Source organism: Mus caroli, chromosome 5, assembly GCF_900094665.2.
Source record: "Mus caroli chromosome 5, CAROLI_EIJ_v1.1, whole genome shotgun sequence".
NCBI classification, from domain to species: Eukaryota; Metazoa; Chordata; class Mammalia; order Rodentia; family Muridae; genus Mus; species Mus caroli.
Window position 1 is genome coordinate 127,081,614 of NC_034574.1, and position 12,148 is coordinate 127,093,761.

At 50.1% G+C, this 12,148-nt stretch overlaps 1 protein-coding gene across 9 annotated transcripts in view; it reads right to left on the reverse strand.

The window, feature by feature from the left end:
- Positions 1 to 11,030, reverse strand: part of Gtf2i (general transcription factor IIi) — a 78,095-nt gene extending 67,065 nt beyond the window's left edge. For 5 of the 9 annotated variants that reach the window (XM_029477118.1, XM_021164000.2, XM_021164001.2 and 2 more), the window contains exon 1: positions 10,662 to 10,997. The gene's annotated coding sequence lies outside the window, so the exon portion shown is untranslated. Of the gene's footprint in view, positions 1 to 3,161; positions 3,390 to 10,661 lie in introns of those variants that run through there. The other 4 variants (XM_021163999.1, XM_021163998.1, XM_021163997.1 and 1 more) reach the window with 2 other exon arrangements.
- Between the last annotated feature and the right edge of the window lie 1,118 nt (positions 11,031 to 12,148).

A 12,148-nucleotide genomic window follows, 5' to 3' on the forward strand; every position in this document is an offset into this window, starting at 1 on the left:
AAAAAAAAAAAAAAAAACAAAAGACAAAGGGATGGAAGAGCAGGCCAGGATCATCCTTGTCATCGCCATCCCTGGGGACAGGGCCCAACCCTGCAGATCCTGGTTTGTTCCTGTTCACACACCTAGGACAAAGTTTCTTTGTAAACGAGGCTCAGTGAGGCAAACACAGCAATTATCACAAGGCACTGGGGTGACAGCCAAGTGGGATGTTCTCCTTGTACTCACCCTTAGGACACTTACTCATTGTCATGGAAATGAAGACTGGCCTTGGGTGGGTTGCAAGCTTGCTCTGACACACTTCTACCACTGTGCACAAAACATAGCCAGTGCCTGTCACCTCTGCAGCAGTCCTTACTGGGGTGACAGACACCTGGCCTGGCCACCACAGCCATGCACCAGGGCCCAGGGTCATGTCCTCCACCGGCAGCTCAGTGCCTTCTCCATCTGCACCAGGCCCCTGTCCGACACTGTGCCCATGGCATTGGCATTCGTTAGAGCCACAAACACACGGTGTGGGTTCCCACCTCCTCCTTCATCAGTTCAATTGCCAGAATGACAGAGCTGCTCCTCCTGTAGTCAGACTTTCATTCTGAGTTGACGAGAAACTTTCTCCTTTTCACAGAGGCCCCTGAAGCTTCCCCGGCACAGCCAGGCAGCACTCTTAAGCTTTGTGGCCATTATTAAGGCACACAGAAGTTACATGAGCGGGGGACCAGGGTGGAGGCCAGGGCGGCTAAGCAAGTGCTGGATACAGAGAGAGTCCCCGCCCAGCCTACTGTGGAGCCCACATCCTGCAACTCCAGGCCAAGCATCCTGGAAGCTACCTAGTGCTCGTTCCTGGCTCTTCTCATGCAGCAAACACAAATTACACACACTAGGTCAGGAGTTAGGGACACCTGCCGCAGTGTCCTGCCCGGCTGCATCTTCCTTCCCTTTCTTCTCCTACCTCCTTTTTCACATTACCGTGTGCTGTAATCTTTCCTTCCCTGCTATGATTGTTAACTCTGCATTAGGAGTTTCAGTGTGCTGTTGCTGTCTCAGCCCCAGATGGCTACTGCCTAATAGATGAGGTGCCTCCTCTCTTCTCTGAAAGCAGACACCAGGCATTTTCTCAAAGCTGCTTCTGTGTCTGTTGGCAATCAGTAGCAGGAGTCGGGTTCCTCCATGTCCTCAGAGCTCTGCCCTGCTGCACCTCAAAACAAGCCAGTGCTCAGTCCTGCATCATTTTTCCTGATTACAGTTTTGCTTCAATTTATTGATCCTCAGTGTTAGATATGATGGCACTGAGACAGGAAAGAGAAGATTTTTAGTGAGCCAAAGGGAGAGAGCTGCTAAACGCCTCCATACACTGGCATCATCCTAACAAACAGAGTGGAGAGTCAGCTCAAGGGTTAACACTGAGAGTACTCAGACCCACGGCTGGTATATTAATCCCAGCACTCCGGAGGCAAAGCAGGCAGATCTCTGAGTTGGAGGCCAGTCTGGTCTACACAATGAGTTCCAGGACAGCCAGGGCTACACAGAGAAACCCTGTCTGGAAAAACAAAACAAAACAAAACAAAAAACAAACAAAAATCTTGCATAACTTCATCTACCACTTAATTCTAAGGAAAAACTTCAAGAGACTTTTAATTTTATAAAAGATATTTCAAAATGGTTAATATTCAATATTAATATCCATCTTCTAAAGTGTCGTTCCCTTTGTTCTAAAAAGATGCCTGCAATATAAAAATTAACAGTTAAGTCCGATGACATCCTAGCAAGTTCAGCCACACTGCAGTGAGCTCAACTCTCCACTGTGAAATGCTAGACCCTAGCACCACTCGGGCTGCCAGGCCTTCCTCTGTAACTTGGAAGGTGTGTAGTAGATACCCAGGGTTCTGCCTACAGTTACCAGCACTGACCCGAAGGCGCCTGCTCGTAACCACCCCAAATGCCAACAACCACTTAACAGTTTAGAGACATACTTCCATTTGATCCATGTCCACTTAGTGGTTATTTTTTTAAAGATTTATTTATTTATTTTATGTATGTGAATACACTGTAACTGTACAGATGGTTGTGAGCCTTCATGTGGTTGTTGGGAATTCACTAGGACCTCTGCTTGCTCCGGTCAACTCCACTCACTCAGTCCCTGCTTGCTGAGGCCCACAGATTTATTTATTATTATACATAAGTACACTGTAGCTGACTTCAGATGCATCAGAAGAGGGCGTCAGATCTCATTATCGGTGGTTGTGATCCACCATGTGGTTGCTGGGATTTGAACTCAGGACCTTTGGAAGAGCAGTCAGTGCTCTTACCCACTGAGCTATCTTACCAGCCCAGTAATTATTTTTAAAAATGTGGCTTTGAATTTATATTTTTAGGTGTGTTTAAGGCAGTTTACTGATGCTGTTGGTTTCTCTTGGAATCTTGACGTTTATTATAGAAGGCTGACATCTGCCTCATACAATTAGTAAACACACTGTGCACCGCAACCAAGAACAGCAAGAGGGATCTGGTGTGGCTCGGGGCCACCAAGCTACACCCCAGCCCAGAACTCTTCCATGAGGGATCCAGATGCACCCAACTGACCAGACCCCCTCAGCTTCCCAAGGCCTTTCAGACTCTACACACTCTGAAAAACCTGTTACCATGTTAAATATTTTCCTAATGTCATTATCCATATTACTTATAGTTTCAAAAAAAGTTTTCAGGGATTTAAGACAATAATATTAATGTAATATTTAATACATTGTAATATTTAAATCTATGTAATCCCTAATCACCTCAAAATGTGCAGCCTTTTTTATAATTTGCAGAGAGTCGAAATTGCAAAGAAAGGAAAAAGGCCAAAACTCGTTTTGTCCCCGAGTACTATCTGTCCCTTCACCAAGTGGAACAGGAGACCCTCTGTGTGAACCTAATGAGAATGAGAGCACTGGCTCCAGACAAGGAGACAGCCCTCATCCCTCCACAGAGCTCACCACCAACACTTCACCTGGGCCAAACCATGAGCAAGAAATGGACAAATCCAAGTCGACACACGTCCTGTAAAATGACTCCAATGCTCCTCGAAAAGTCGAGGGTTGGAGATGGAGGTTAGTCAACAGAGAGCTTACCTAGCATAAGAGAGGTGTGATCCCCCAAACCCCACAAACTGAGTTGAGTGTACACACCTGAAACACCAGCTCTTGGGAGGTGGAGGCAGAGGAGCAGAAATTTTTCAGCTATGTACAAAGTTCCAGCCAAAGAGCACAGAACTCAGAAGCCAGAATGTGGAAGGCAGTGTGGAATTTGAGGGTGCTAGAACAGGAGGTGGCAGTGGGTCTGAGAGCAGCCACAACATGACCAGTCCAGATGTCAGTTGAGAACCTGTCTTAAAAATAAAACATTCGGCCGGGCGTGGTGGCACACGCCTTTAATCCCAGCACTCGGGAGGCAGAGGCAGGCGGATTTCTGAGTTCGAGGCCAGCCTGGTCTACAGAGTGAGTTCCAGGACAGCCAGGGCTATACAGAGAAACCCTGTCTTGAAAAACCAATAAAATAAAATAAAATAAAACATTCACGAACTGCTCGGAAATCCTACATTCCTCCCACCCTACCTCCAAGCCCTGAAGACACTGCAGCCCTGAGATGGGCTCTGCTGCTTAAACACAGAACCCTTTTTAAATGGGAGTGAGTGTGGCAGGGGAATCCAGACAAAAGTCTCACTTGACAGCCAGGGCTGACCTGGAACTCACTATGTAGACCAAACTAACCTCGAACTAAGAGATCTGGCCTGCCCTAGTTTCGAGAAGTGCTGGGATTAGATTAAAGGTACACACCACTACACCCGGCAGGTCCCATCTTTAATAAAAGGTAAAATTATATGAACACCAAAAATTGTTTAAAATATACTCATGATTTGTTATCAGTAAATGTTTATACACCTATTTAAATCTATACAGTGGTCACATAAACAAAATCAGGCAAAGGGGTGTGGAGAGCAGAACACAGAACAGCAGCTCTGCTTCAAGGCCAGGGGAAGCGAGAGCCAGGAGGCAGATTGTTCAAAAAGTTCTAAGACTCAAACAGGAGCCCCTGCCTGTCTAGGAGAACCAGGGAAGCACTGTGGTAGCACACATCTGTAGTCCCAGCACTGGGGAGGTGAGGCAAGAGGTTCAAGGCCAGCCTCAAGCAACACATACAGGAAGCCAATGATCCATCTTCCATGATGTTCCAAAAGTGCCCACTGTGTTTTGTGAGGCTGGATCCCCTTGGCCTGGAGCTTACAGGTCATGGCGGCTGGTCAGGGAGCCGCAGGAATCCACCATCCCCACTTCTCCCAGCCATGGAATTAGAAACACACCCACCTGCAAATCTCTTAAGTATGTGTCCATGATCTACCTCAGGTCCTCGTGCTTACAATAGCAAGCAATTCACCATCTCCGCAGCTCCACAGTCCAGAATTCTGAACAGGAGCCTGCTCTGCCAACACACCAAGACTGTGTCCCTTGACCTTACTCCAAATCTTAAAGTCTTCCACGTTTGATGAACCACAGGCAGGTGATCTTTCGGTAGCCCAGTGAATAGCAATAGCCTATGTACAGACCCTTACCCACAGGGCTGTTAGGAGAATGTGGCTCAGTACTTTGTACATTAGTGTAAAGGAAACAAAGGATAAAGTACATTATAGGTGTCTATTTACCTATACACAAAGTCCAAACAGAAACCTAAGACATTAAAAGTAGCTCAGCTCCCAGCCAGCTGCTTGCCTTACCCCTGCACTAAATAAAATAACCTATTTACTGATGAAGCAGAAAAACGAACTAGGCCAAGCATCCGGCTGACACCATGCTCTGAGGTGCACAGGGATTGGCTCGCAGCATTCCAAATGCCTAGTTCCTAAAAAATTATAAACCTGGGACTTGTTCTGAGATCTAGCGATGAGGCTCAGTGGCAGAGCCCATGCCTAGCACACAGCCCTAGGCGCAATCCCCAGGGGCTGGAGAGAGGGCTCAGCAGTTAAGTGCACTTGCTGTTTTTCTAGAAGTACAGAGTTTGGGTCCCAGCACCCGTGAACTGTGGAGCTCTGTCATCAAGTACACATTTTTAAGTGTTGTGAGCTTCCTTCTGAACTCATCTTTGATCACGACGTGCCTCTTCTTATATCTAAACAGCACAGCACAGCTTTTTCCAAGTCTTACTTTGTAAGTTAATGGTCATTTCAGCTTTTCTGTGACTAGTGTGCATGGTGGTATATTTCTTTCCATTTCTTTTGCTTTTTTAATTTTAGTTTTTATGCTTAACATGTATCTTACATGGTTTCTTTTTTGTTTTGATTTTTTTGAGAGAGGGTTTCTCTGTGTAGCCCTGTTTGTCCTGGAACTCATTCTGCAGACCAGGCTGGCCTTGAACTCAGGAGATCTGCCTGCCTCTGCCTCCCACCGCCCAGCTCTTAAATAGCTTAAGGGACAGAGTTGAATTTCTCCTTTTTCAGATTTTTATTTATGCGTAAATTTATGTGTCTATGTGTGTATGCACGAGATTCAGAACCTGAAGAGGCCAGAAGAGGGGACCAGACAACCCAGAACTAGAGTGAGCTGTGAGCCCAACATGGGTGCTGGGAACAGAAACGGATCCTCAGGAAAAACAGCAAGCGCCCTCAACTGCTGAGCCATCTCTCCAGCCCTACACAGGCTTTCAATGTTTAGCTGTATACTTAGCCACCACTAAGATGTCTTTGTTGTGAATGCACTCTGCAATATGGAAGCTAAAACTAGGCAGTCCCTTAGTCACTGCATCCTTCTGAATGTGTGGTGAATGTGTCATTGTGTGGAGGCCAGAGATCTGCCACTACAGTTCCTCCTGTTTCTGAGACAGTCTCTCACTGAACCTGGAATTGGGGGACTCAGCTAGAGTGGGTATGCAGCCAGCCTCAGGGATGCTGCTGTCCCCACTTGGGTCTCAGACTGGCTGGCACTGCTGCAGCTGACTTTCCTATGGGGGTGCTGAAGAGCAAGCACATTAACGACTGAGCCAACCCCGTTTCTCTGGGAATATCATTTGTAAGTGTGTGGTTGAACTGAACCTCACTTTCTATGTCTGTATGGACAGTCTACAAGTTAAATTTTCAAGGAAGGAAAGGAACAACAGAAGACTGCACCAGTAGATTCTGAGGCTAGGAGTTAGTGTTGACACTCAGTGGGTGAGCGAGCCTCTGGCAAGTTTGAGGACCCAGATCAACACTTCAGAAAACAGCTGGCTGGGGCTTATTTGAAAAGGGGCAAAAACATGGTACTTCTATGCTAGAAAGTGATTTGCCCAGATCCATGTAAATTCTCCCACCAACACCACCCCCCAAAAAACACTTAAATATTGGGGTACACATGCCTTTAATTCCAGCACTCAGGAGACAGAGGCAGGCAGAACTCTGAGTTCAAGGTCTACAGATAGGAGGGCAGGGCAGCCAGGATGACAGAGAAACCTTGGGGAAGCTAGGAATGCTGTAGTTCAAGCTTGCTGCCCTTTTTCTTCCATGGCCATACAGCTTATGCTGCCATCCTTAAAGTCAAAAACTGCAAATGAAATAATGTCATTTAAGAGTTACAAAGTAACCTATGGAGTGATGCTCAACAGTAGACAATGCAAGAACAAAGTCTTAATACTGAGGCCAGGTGTTCACTGGATCTCTAAAGGAGCCCAAAGGCCGCCTGTTCTATAGTGAGCTCTGGGAGGGCCAGCCAAGGCTACACGGTGAGATACTGTCTACGCAGGAAGAGCTCCAGCTTACTGCACCCACTGGTGGGGGGCTGGGGCGAGACTCACAGCAGAGTTCTTGGAATGAGCTGAGGCCCTCATTCAAACCCCAGTACCAAAACCATGAAGAAGTCTGGCTCTCAAAAACACAAAGCTTGAGGAAACCAATGTTTTAAAAGGCCTCAATAACGGGATGCAGCTTTGTGGGCAAGCACTGCCCTGGGTTAGACGCTCTAGCACTATAGATAGTTCTGGTACATATGTGGGCTCTCAGCCAAGTGATGCATAAACAGCCATCCTGGCTTGGTTTTGAGACAGGGTCTCCTTATGTAGCCTTGGCTTTCCTGAAACTTGATATGTAGACCAGGCTGGCCTCCTGGTTTACTTACTGGGACTGAAGGAGTGAGCTGCCGCACCCAGCCTATATTGTTTTTAGTCGGGTCACAGCCAAGGAAACCTTCAATAATCTGTGTCACCTATGCTCACTTTCTCACTGGCCCAAATGGTAATATGCAGATTAGTTGTGCAGAAACAGGCAAAGGTTGCAGGAAAAACGTTGGCAGAGCTGCGCTGGGGGACTTCCAGACAGGAGGAAAACCTCCAAGCACAGAAAAGCAAGAAGTTATCAGGACCGGCCTGTCACAGCAGGCAAGGCAAGTGCCACACTCAGGGCTCTAACCCCATCCCTAGGCTCCAGAGGGGAGAAGACACACTGTAACAACTGACTTCTGAGCACTGCCCAGGTGGGGTGTGTGCCCCAGCTCTGTGAACGAGGGGAGGGAGGGGAAAGGAATGGAGGGGAAACTGTGCCCCTACTGAAATCATGCATTTAGGTGGAAAGACTGTCATTGTCACTTATATTTCAAAATTAACTCAGCACTTGAACCCACAGCCACTTTTCAAACTGGAGGTGGATTTTGCAGTTATGATTGACTTTTTAGAAGTTCCCAACTAGAGTAAACACTCCCATGTCTTTTGGGTTGGATCCTGTTTTTAAATAAGTCATCTAAGTAAGAAATCATCTAAGCCCTCAGCACACGGAGGCAGGGCGACTGTAACTTACAGGCCTACCTGGGTTACACACAATTCAAGACACAGTCAAGCCCCAATCCAGACCTGCAGAGCCCAGGGGCCTGTGATGATGTCAACAATCTGCCTCAGAAGCAGAGCTGGGATGGAGAACCAGTGGCTCCCAGATGAAGTCTTGAGGCCCCTGCCACAGACAGTGCGTACCTGACTACTATAGAGCTGGTCTGGTCCACAAATGGAGTTTCCTGATGTGTTTAAGGAGCACACCTGCCAATGAAAGGATTCAAACCCAGCTGTTGCCAGACATGGTGGCGCACACCTTTAATCCCAGCACTTGGGAGGCAGAGGCAGGTGGATTTCTGAGTTCGAGGTCAGCCTGGTCTACAAAGTGAGTTCTAGGACAGCCAGGACTACACAGAGAAACCCTGTCTCGAAAAACCAAAAAAAAAAAAAAAAACCACAACCAAACCCAGCTGCCACCGCACTATACTGCAGACTCCTGGCAGAGGGCCTGCAGACTTGAACAGGACCAAACCAGAGTTTACCACCTAAACACAAAGGAACAAAGGCAGAACCTCCCTCCCTCCCTCCCCAGAGGTTCACCATCCCAGCTGTACAAGCAATTGAGAGGAGACAGGGAAATTACCAAATTCAAAGAGGACCTGGGCTACAGAGGGGGTTCAAAGCCAACCTGTACAACTTAGTAAAACTATTTCAAAAAGTAATGGGGCGGGAGGTGAAGGGTGAAAGCTGACTGAAGAGTGAAAGGGCCAACCTAGAATCCTCAGGGAACTGGGAGCTTTGTTAGGTACACTACTTACCTAACAAGCACTAGGCCCTGGGTTACTCCCAAAATGGTAGGCATGGATTTTAGCAACCCCCTGCCTAAGGATGACCCAAGGCTAACAAGCAATTCAGAAGTGGGTGGGTTTCCAGATTTGAACAGGATAAAACCAGAAACAACTGGTGACCCCCCCCTCCCTAACATAAAAGAAAGGCCTTACAGAAATGACTGTGGACAGAAAGTTTTCTGTGCCTCCAGGGTGTGAGGCAAGATTCCCAGGAAGCAAGCAACAAAGGAGCCTGAGGCAACTCTCAAAAAAAAAGAAAAAGAAAAAAGAAAGAAAAACCTGCTATAGGAAATACCAACCACCCCACATCCCAAGCTAGATGTTTGTGGGTACTGTACCTGCAACTTATTTACATTGCACCCCCTTATTTACAAACTAACTTTGCCCCGGAAACCAGGCAGGCTGGGAGCCAGCCAGCACAGCAGCCGGAAGATACCCGGCCTTGCACCTCATCCCCTGTTCCCCAAATCGGCGGGCACTCCACCAGCACCATCTCAGATCTGCACTCTCAGCAGCCAAGGAGCACAAAGCCATAAGGCAGGGAGGGGGTGTGCTAAAGGGAGCTGCGATGTGGGCGGCAGGGAGGGAATGTACTAAGAGGCCCAAGAATTTCGGAGCCAGACCTGCGATCCCAGCACTTAGCAGATGAAGACAGGAGAGATCAGAAGCTCCAGGGAAGCCTTCACTACAAAGCGAGTTCCAGGCCAGCCTGAGATACAAAACATCCTACTTAAAGTTTTTACTTTTTTTTTTTAATTAAGGAAAACTTGGGCGAGACTCTGTTGCACTTGGTCTTTAACCCCAACGCCTGCGAGGCAGAAGCAGGCGGATCTCTGTGCATTCCAGATCAGCCTGCTCTAGCTAAGGAGTTCGAGAGCAGCCAGAGAGACATACTAAGATTTCCCGCACCTCAAAAAAAAAAAAAAAAAAAAAAGCAAAATAGAGAAAAAAAATGGAGGTGCAGGAGTAAACTTTTTTTTCCCCCATTCCTTCTCTGAACCCCGACGGCTGAGTGCTTGCCCAAGCCAGACTGAATATTTTCATAGCCTCAAGGCTAAAGTCTTCCTTCCGGTCATTGTGTTTATTTCCATCTCCTCCTCCCTACCCCCCCCCCAAAAAAAAAGTCCTGGCCCCGCGGGACCTGCAAGCAACCAGCTCCGGACAAAGCCCACCGCTGGGCTCCACCTGGGAGCAGGGCGGAGCACCGGACAGCCAGGGCGGGCACTGGATTCCGAGCCTGGTGGCTCCTGCCCCCCTGCCGGAGGCCCCCACCGCAGTTACCAGGCACCGACGCCCCGCCCCCACGGTGCCCTGCGGCCAATCGCACGCAGCCTGCTGCCTTAAGCTCCGCAAGCCCTGGACACACCGACACGGACACACACACGCTCACATAGCGAACCCGACACACACACACACACATATACACACACACAAACAGCGAACCCGAGTGCGACCCCACGGGGCTCAGGAGAGGCCGTGGCACCCCGCGCCCGCGCGCGCCCGCGCGGCCCCGAGCGAGCCCTCCCAGCCAATCAGGAGCGAAGGAGCAGGGCTGCGCGGCCCCGCCGGGGTACGCTCACTCGTCCGCTCGTTCACGCGCGGGGGGCTGCTCGCGCGAGACCATCCCTCTCAAACACCCCCCAACCCAGTCCCCCGACCACCGTCCACGCGTCTGGATACAATGTACGCAGGCGCGGAGCGCCGCGAGTCCTCCCCCACGCACCACGGGTGTGCGCGTGCAACTGTCGTCTCCCCCCACCACCAGCCGCCCCATCCCCCCCAAAAAGCCGCGTCGCGTCCGCTGCCAAGGCCCCCAAGTAGAGTGGACTTTGGGGGGGGTCACAGCGCGTCCGCTTCCTCACCCCGAAGTTGTCCCCTTGCCACTCGCAGCGCGCCAAGCGACCCCAACTCTCACGCCCGAGTCGGTGCACACGCTCCCGACGGGGGCAGAGTGTCGAATAAAGACGCCCCTGTTCGCCATGGCACCCCGAGGCAGAGGGGGGACGACGGAGGGGACACTCGAGGGAAAGGGGACGATCTGAGGCGACAGGGACTCACCCGAAGAGCAGCCGGGGAGGGTCGGGGAGGGGGGGATGCGGACAGCAAGCGAGTGTAGGCCGGAGGGGCCTCGGCGAGCTGGCGAACGGGGTGGAGGTGAGAGGGCGAGGGGGGCCCGTGCGTCTCGGCCGTGCTCCTGTCACCGCCGCATGGCCGCCCCCGGCGGGGCCTCGCTCCACGCTGGGTCGCCAGACGCCGGGGGGGGAAACAGAGGGACGAAGCCCAGGGGTAACCGCGGCAGGCGGGCGGCAAAGCGCGTGCAGGGAAGCGGGGGGGGGCCGCCGGTGCCCCCTTTTCTCTGCTCTCCCAGCTTCTCTCTCACCCTCCTCCTCCTTTTTTTTTCCCTTTTTTTTTTTTTTTTTTTTTTTTTTTTTTTAATTTTTTAATGTTCCTCGAAGGTGCCGCTGCGCGTGCGCACAAGCAGCACCGCCCACCGGGAGTTGTAGTTCTGAACCCGCGCTCACCTACGCAACGGGTGGGTACCCCGAACTATAACTCCCAGACAGCCTTGCGAGCTCCCCACCGCCCCCCTCTAGGCCGAGGCGAAGCGCCGCGGCGCCCGGCCCTCTCCGGCTTGGACTGTCAATGGAAGCGCGCGGGTGGTGGGAGCGAGAACATGGCTGCACCTGGGGCCTGCGCGGCCGCCGGGATGGGGGAGGGGAGTGGGGTGAGACCTAGAACTTAGTGCCCCCCCACACCTTCCTTCTCCAGCAGGCCACAACTTCCACTTAAATAACTCTTTGCTACCAACATCCCTTTGCAAATTGCAAAGTTGGGGACATTGCAAAGGCCAGGGGAGCCCCGGGGCTGGCCTGTCGCCTGTTTTGCAGAGGGAGGTACCCCCAACTCCGGGACACAAAGAACTCAATGTTTTCAAAGCTGGCTTTAGAAGCAACCAGAGTGGACTTGCCCAAACTTGGGACAGGCAACGGATGGGAGGGGGTGAGGAACTCGTGATTTCCATTTCTTCTCTCTTCGAGTCTTTACACAGCTCCACATTTAGAAGGAGAATTGAAGAAATCCTGATCGTTCCCACAGCTACAAAGAAAGTAAACTTAAAGCCCCTCCTCCGGCCATTATATTTATTTTTCTCAACTACTTCATAAGATCAATGACTTTCGAAGAGTATCAACTAACTGTTCATCAAAGTTAAATGCAAAAGTTAAAAAAGCCCGTGTCTGAAGAACTTAGCTGTTAATGCAAAGGACAGAATTGGATGAATTTGTGGTGTTTGTTCGTTTGTTTTTTTCTTTTTTTTTTTTCTTCCCACCGCTTATGTCGGCCGAATATTCGGGCGCCCTCCCCCACCCGTTGCTTCTCGGTAGGTGGCGGCCACAAGGCTTTTTCCAGCCTCCCAGCCTCTTTGTCGCTTGCTGGAAAACTTTCCGTGCAAGCCACTCTTTTGATGTAGTTCCAAAACCCTGCCTTTGAATTCGGGTTCAAGGATTGGCGTTCTCTGGTCGACTTTCTTGTATGAAACCGCACCC